Source organism: Charadrius vociferus, unplaced genomic scaffold (assembly GCF_000708025.1).
Source record: "Charadrius vociferus isolate BGI_N301 unplaced genomic scaffold, ASM70802v2 scaffold433, whole genome shotgun sequence".
Taxonomy (NCBI): domain Eukaryota; kingdom Metazoa; phylum Chordata; class Aves; order Charadriiformes; family Charadriidae; genus Charadrius; species Charadrius vociferus.
Window position 1 is genome coordinate 3,543,339 of NW_009647846.1, and position 6,341 is coordinate 3,549,679.

The following is a 6,341-nucleotide window of genomic DNA, read 5'->3' on the forward strand; positions in this document are numbered from 1 at the left end:
CCCCCCCAGGGCCGAGCCGGGCCCCCCGCTCCGGGCTGGCGGCGTCCCGAACAGTAAAGTCCAAAAGTGACACTCGGTACCACCTCCACGGACATTTCCAATAATAATGATAATAATAACACCACCAACAAATCCGTTTTAATTGGTTTTTAAAGAGCGCAAAGCCCGACAGGCGTTCCGGCTCCCTCACACAGCCCCAGCGCGTGCTGGACGGACACACCGCCATGCGCGCCGTGCGTGCTCCGCAGACATGCTCCAACGGCGCCCGCTTGGGTCTGTCCCCGGGCCCAGCAGCTGGGCAGCACCCAACTGCCAGCCGATTCACGGCTCACCCCAAACGCAGAACAGGTCCACGTTTGTCTCATGAATACAAACTTTACAAAATGAAAAAAATGCTATCGATCCCTCCCTCTGGTTTTGGTACTCTGTATTTATGATTTAATGCCGCAAACCCAACGCCCCACAGCAGAGTGGCAGCGCCGGCGAGCGCCGCGTGGGGCCAGCAAAGGTCCTGCCCAGCGAAGGTCCTGCCCAGCAGCCTCACGTGGAGGTTCTGCTCGCTGTCACATCAACAGAAAAAACAACCAGACATATGGAAAACTCAACGGATTTATTTTCTAGAGGAGTTCAGTTGCTGAAAACCACAGGATATCAATTTTCAGTCTGTAGTGACTGCAGAAATATCAACCGCTTTCTTAAGTGGGTTTAGTTGTAGAAACCCTTGATAGATTAATGGAAAATTAGCACTGAGAATTCATATTAATCAGTGGGACCAACAATATGCATGACGTTAGACCTGCACAGAGAATATGCCGTCCCTGAGATCTGGGGACATGTGTATTTCAGAGCAGTACACATTTGATAACATACCCCTTCTTGCAATTTGTAATTTCATTAAGATTTTCCAAGGATTCTCACCAATCTGACTTCTTCGTGTGGTCTGGAAGGAACCACAGCTCCCACATGCACAGGGCACACCGGACCCCGAGCGCCACCCACGCCCCGCGCACGCTGCCTCGCTCCGTGCCCACGGGCCCTACGTGAGCGGCACACAGCTCCATTCACTGCTTTCCCAGCTCACCGTTACCCCTAAAGCAGCACAGTGCAGGCGTTTCCGTTCAGCACAGTCATAGTGCCTTATTACTCCTCTTAATTGACTCACAAAATGAGCTGGCTTCTCAGCAAGAACCCCGTCAGTCATTTGTAATGACCTGTATCCACTCAAGAGGAAGGAAATTTTAGTATTAATGGCAGATGAAAAAAAGAAAGATCTGCAAATTTGATGCAAATTTTTCAGAAAGTAACTTTAAATAACTTTTTTTTTTTTTTGTAAAGAAGTATTTTTGTACCTGGACAGTGAAAAGTTGAGCGCAAGCAGGGCTGACCCAGCACCCCAGAACCAAACAGCTGTTGGGCCGTCAGCTCTCCCGCGGCACAGACTGGCTCTGAGCTCAAATCTGCACATTTTGGTGCTGTAGAACTAACGGGACTTCAACATCACTTTGCAATAAAGAGTTTCTATTGGCTTAATTTACTCCCAGTTTGGTCTAATTTGTGTGTGCTTGTGCATGATTCCTATAAATTACACTAATAGTACACTCTTCCTCTCAGATACAAGTTTTGTGAGTGAAAAATTTTGTAGAAACTTTCTCTTCCCCCTTGTAAAGTCAATTGACTTTAGCATGTCTCCTCAGGTTACCTTCCTGTACCTGCGACACAAAATAAAGCAGAACAGCTACAGTAGAATAAATCATGTTGGGATTATTACTTTATAATTACCAGCTGTGTGGATACTATTCTGGAATGACAAGAAGGGTTTTTTTCAATTAAAAAGGCAAGCGGCTGTACAAAGTGCTATTCTGGAACAGAAGTGAGATAGTTTAAGCACTTTCTCCGTATCGACAAGGCTTCAGAAAGGGAAGACTCAGCACAAACCAGGTTCCTCAGAACACTGGAAAGGCTGGTGCCATATTATTGATTTAAGATGACTGGCAATCTGTCCTGAAAAAACGCTGGTAAATGAAATACTGTAATGGTCAACGCTTGTATAAAAATAGGGATTACAATTCTATTAGTTAATCTCCCTCGCAATGCAATTTTCCAGTGCATTGGCTCAGTCCCGACGGGGCGGACCTGCCCGACCTCCCACCAGGCCACCACACCGCGCCGTGCTTCGGCGTTATGCCACAAATCCAACGAAATCACCCGAGGACCTTATGCTCTCTCCCCCTCAAGACCTTCCCAAATTCCTAGCACTGCCAACACTGTCAGGCTGTCCCTCCTGTAAAAGTCTTCCCATGTCCCTGTTCTGCAACACGCAGCCCAAAAAGAACCTACGTTTTGGCCTTTTGGTGTTGCTGCGGACCAAACACAACCATTCCTCCAAAGGCGTTTCCCCCATCTTTAAGCACTACTCCAGTAAAGGCGCACACCTCGCAGCTCTTGCCCGGACCGGCTGCGTTCCCAAGCCGCAGGGCCGCTGGCCGCGGCGAGCAGCATGCTCGGAGCCAGCCTGCCTACAGACACCGCTCGGCTCCAGCCTCCTCCGCCCCAGTCTGGAGCTTTAAAAATGTGACTGAAAAACGTCATGTTCACAGAATTCACAGAATTCACAGAATTGTTAGGGTTGGAAGGGACCTCTGGAGATCATCTAGTCCAACCCTCCTGCCAGAGCAGGGTCACCTACAATGTTACTTGGAATAAAAATATATAGGGCAAGGTGAGAGAGGGCAGCTGAGAACGAGAGCTGTGGCGAGCAGCCCGGGTACCAGTGCCCCAGATACTGGGCAGTCGCACCCCCGCCGCCAGCGCACCCCGAGGGGCAGTGAGAACTCACCTCCAAAAAATTCAGAACTTTCAAAAACTTCAAAACTTCAGTTTTGTGTCCTTCTCCCCACCCTGCTGAAGGCAGTACAGTGATAAAAGCAGAAAAATCTAAGAGACTCATAGAAAGTCACAGGTTTTAGACTTCCTGTTTGGAAACCCCCCTCGTTAACAGCATTGTTAGCGCGCGGCTGGCCCCGATCGTGTGGTGTGGTGTGCTGCAGGTGCGGGGACTGGCACGACCACCCGTCCGGCCACTCGCGGCGGGTGGGGACATGGTCTCCTCCCTCCGGCACGCACGGAAGTGGAGACCTGCGGTCTCCGATGGCAGATACAAGAGAGCTCAGTAGTAAATAGGATCACTAATTAACACCTTACGGGGAATAAAAATTAGAGGGGAGAAAAAAAGAGCGTCCTTTGTGCCTGGCCAGCTCTGCAGAGAGCGAGCACTGCAGAGACGTGTGTCGGCCCCCGCCACGCTGGGACAGCTCGTCCTGCCGACCCGCACGTCCCGAGACCCCCGGTGGCACAGGAGGTGCGTGGAGGGCCCTCTCCCACCCCAGGCATGAAGCGAGGGCCTGAGCGCTTGCTCTTCGTATGCCCAGAACAAGCCCCATGTCTGTTAGAACTATTAACAGAATGCTCAATACAGGTAATTACTTTTCACTTCCATTAAGTCTCCCTACAAGTTGAGCTGGATACAGAACTATGTACCTGTGCCCTCGTCTGCTGAGCGGTGTCTCTGAACTCCGAACTGACACATCATTTTAAGGTACCTTCATATGAAATTTTTAGGAGGAAAATCCACCACAAATGAATGCAAATTAAAAAACCAGTGAAAAATAGAAGTGCTTGAGAAAGTTCTTTGCAGAAAAAAACCACAACGATCACCAACCGAAACCCATGCAAAACAGTGAGTTTTGAGAATGGACAGTAGTACTACTATGAAAACAGGATCAAAATTATTTTGGAAAATATTTCACTTGACCAGTTGCTTATGGTCTGCTGCTGACTGAGAAACCACATGCTGGGGAAGAGTTTTTTTATGTGCTGCTTTGCTGCAAACCATAGCTGGGTGAATGGACCTTGATAAATTCTCACATTTCCAATGGACTTATTCCTGTGTATTTGTCTAAAAGTAAAAAGACAGCAAACTGCACTAAGCAGAAAATTTAGAGAAAGTATAAATTGACAATGTCCCTTTAGATTCAAGAAATGTTGCGAGTAGGAAGATATCTGTAGAAAAGGGGGTTCAAGATTACTTCAAATGCATGGCTTCACCAAGGCCAAGTCCTGTCTGACCAACTGAGTGGCCTTCTATGATGGAGTGACTACATCAGTGGACAAGGGAAGAGCTACAGATGTCGTCTGTCTGGACTTCTGTGAGGCCTTTGACACTGTCCCCCACAACACCCTTCTCTCTAAATTGGAGAGCGATGGATTTGATGGAGGGACTGTTTGGTGGATGAGGAATTGGTTGGATGGTCACATCCAGAGGGTAGTGGTCACCAGCTCAATGTCCAGATGGAGATCGGTGACAAGTGGTGTTCCTCAGGGGTCTGTACTGGGACCAGTACTGTTCACTGTCTTCATCAGTGACATGGACAGTGGGATCAACTGCACCATCAGCAAGTCTGCGGATGACACCAAGCTGAGTGGAGCTGCTGACATGCCTGAGGGATGGAATGCCATCCAGAGGGACCTGGACAGGCTCGAGAAGAACTGCACTTCAAGGACTGTCTTTTTAAGAGGTATGAAACCGAGAGCCTGACAACCTATGGCTGTAGAAAAAACACAACTCTTGATACAGGGACAGGGCTGTTAACCTCAGTGTCTTGTAATTACACTGTAATTTCTCATTTGACCCTGCATTTTTCCTCGTTTCTCTCTACTTCAGTATTTGTACAGTGCAAAAAATGTACTGAGGCCATCAGGCCTCAGTATCACTACAGATCTGCATTAAACCACCTAAACGCACATCTGTGTGAAGCCACGCACAGAATCCCTGTGAGGCACAAGGAAGAGATGTTTAATCATCATGAGTTCGTGTGAGGTACCTTCAACGTATTCCATTAAATGCAATCAACAGCCAGAAGCCACCTCTCTGTGTGACGCGTGCAGCACATGATTCTTCAAACATCTGAGTCAAGGTGAGATCAACCCCACCATCCTGTGAACAGACAGCGTGTGGTGTCCCTGCCGGATCTGATAAAGACATAGCATATTGCAAAATCTACTGTGTGTCCCGAAGTAAACAAAAAAGGTAATACAAATTACCCTGCCTGACGCACCTGGGTGATGCAAGAAGCTATTTATGACCTACAGCTGAGGGCACTTTTTCTAATGCTTTGCTTTTTAAAGGATGTTACAGAATCACAGACCGGTTGAGGTTGGAAGGGACCTCTGGAGGCCATCTGGTCCAACCCCCTGCTCAGGCAGGGCCACCTCTCCAGGATCGTGTCCAGGCGCCTTCTGAGCATCTCCAAGAACAGCGATTCCACACCCACATATTACATTTCTGGATATCTCTGTAATAAAAATGTGGACCTGTAACCCTTTTCGTCTGTCTGCTGCAACACTGCCACACGTTTGACACTACCAACTGGCTCCCTATTTATCTCAAATTGCACATTTGTATCATTGCAAATCCTGTGTAACAGTGTATGTAAGGGAGAAGATTTCTGCTCATTCACCTCTCGACTGAAAACAGACAGAAGATCCAAATACTGCTGCACCGAGCCATCCCTACAAACACAACTGGCCACTCACGTGCGGATTCATGTGTGAATCTGCCGTCCCTCCGCGAGAGCCCAGTGCACACGCCTGCTCCTCTGCCCCAAAACACCTGCCCGGCTCTACTGCCAAGAAGAATGCAGAAGGAAAACAAAGAACAGGTCCAGTGTGATTCCTCATGACACACCATGCAGGTATCCTGCAAAATGTTATTGGCCGACTGAACCTTCAGAAACCGTAGTGGCTTTGCGTTTTAACAGACTTCCACCTACTCACCCACGGCAACTGCGGGTCATCGCTGCCAGCAACTGTTCTGAGCTGTGCCTGTTACAGTCCTAAATCCAAATCCAAACCAAAACTGGCTAAGGAGAGCGTACAAACAGATGGACAGCTCAAGGAAGTCATGCTGCGTGTTTTCCATAGTACAGCTCATGCCTTAGGTTATAATTGGGGGTTCTAAAAGAGATAAACAGTCTTTGCCCGTGGGCAATTAACCCTCAAAATGGCACGAAGATCATCCTGGTTATGGAAAAAAAAACCCACCGTGAGAAAACAAAAATGAAAAATGACCCTGAAAAAAATGCAGTACAATCCTTTTGCCTGCCTCAGACAACAGCTAGAGCGTGGAACCAACACTGGCAACAGCGAAGGGAAATGGCTTTACACCTCTCTCAAGGGAGCCAAACTACCAGGAGCGATGACCACCGCCACACGTGTGCGCTCACGGCACGTCTGCCACGCCAGAGCCACGCGTGGGGGCCCAGCGCTCCCGCCTGGGCAGCAGG

General features: G+C 48.6%; 1 protein-coding gene across 1 annotated transcript in view; it reads right to left on the reverse strand.

Annotated features, from left to right (window-relative positions):
- TMCC1 (transmembrane and coiled-coil domain family 1) overlaps window positions 1-6,341 on the reverse strand; it is a 106,609-nt gene that overhangs the window by 12,691 nt on the left and 87,577 nt on the right. The window lies entirely within an intron of this gene.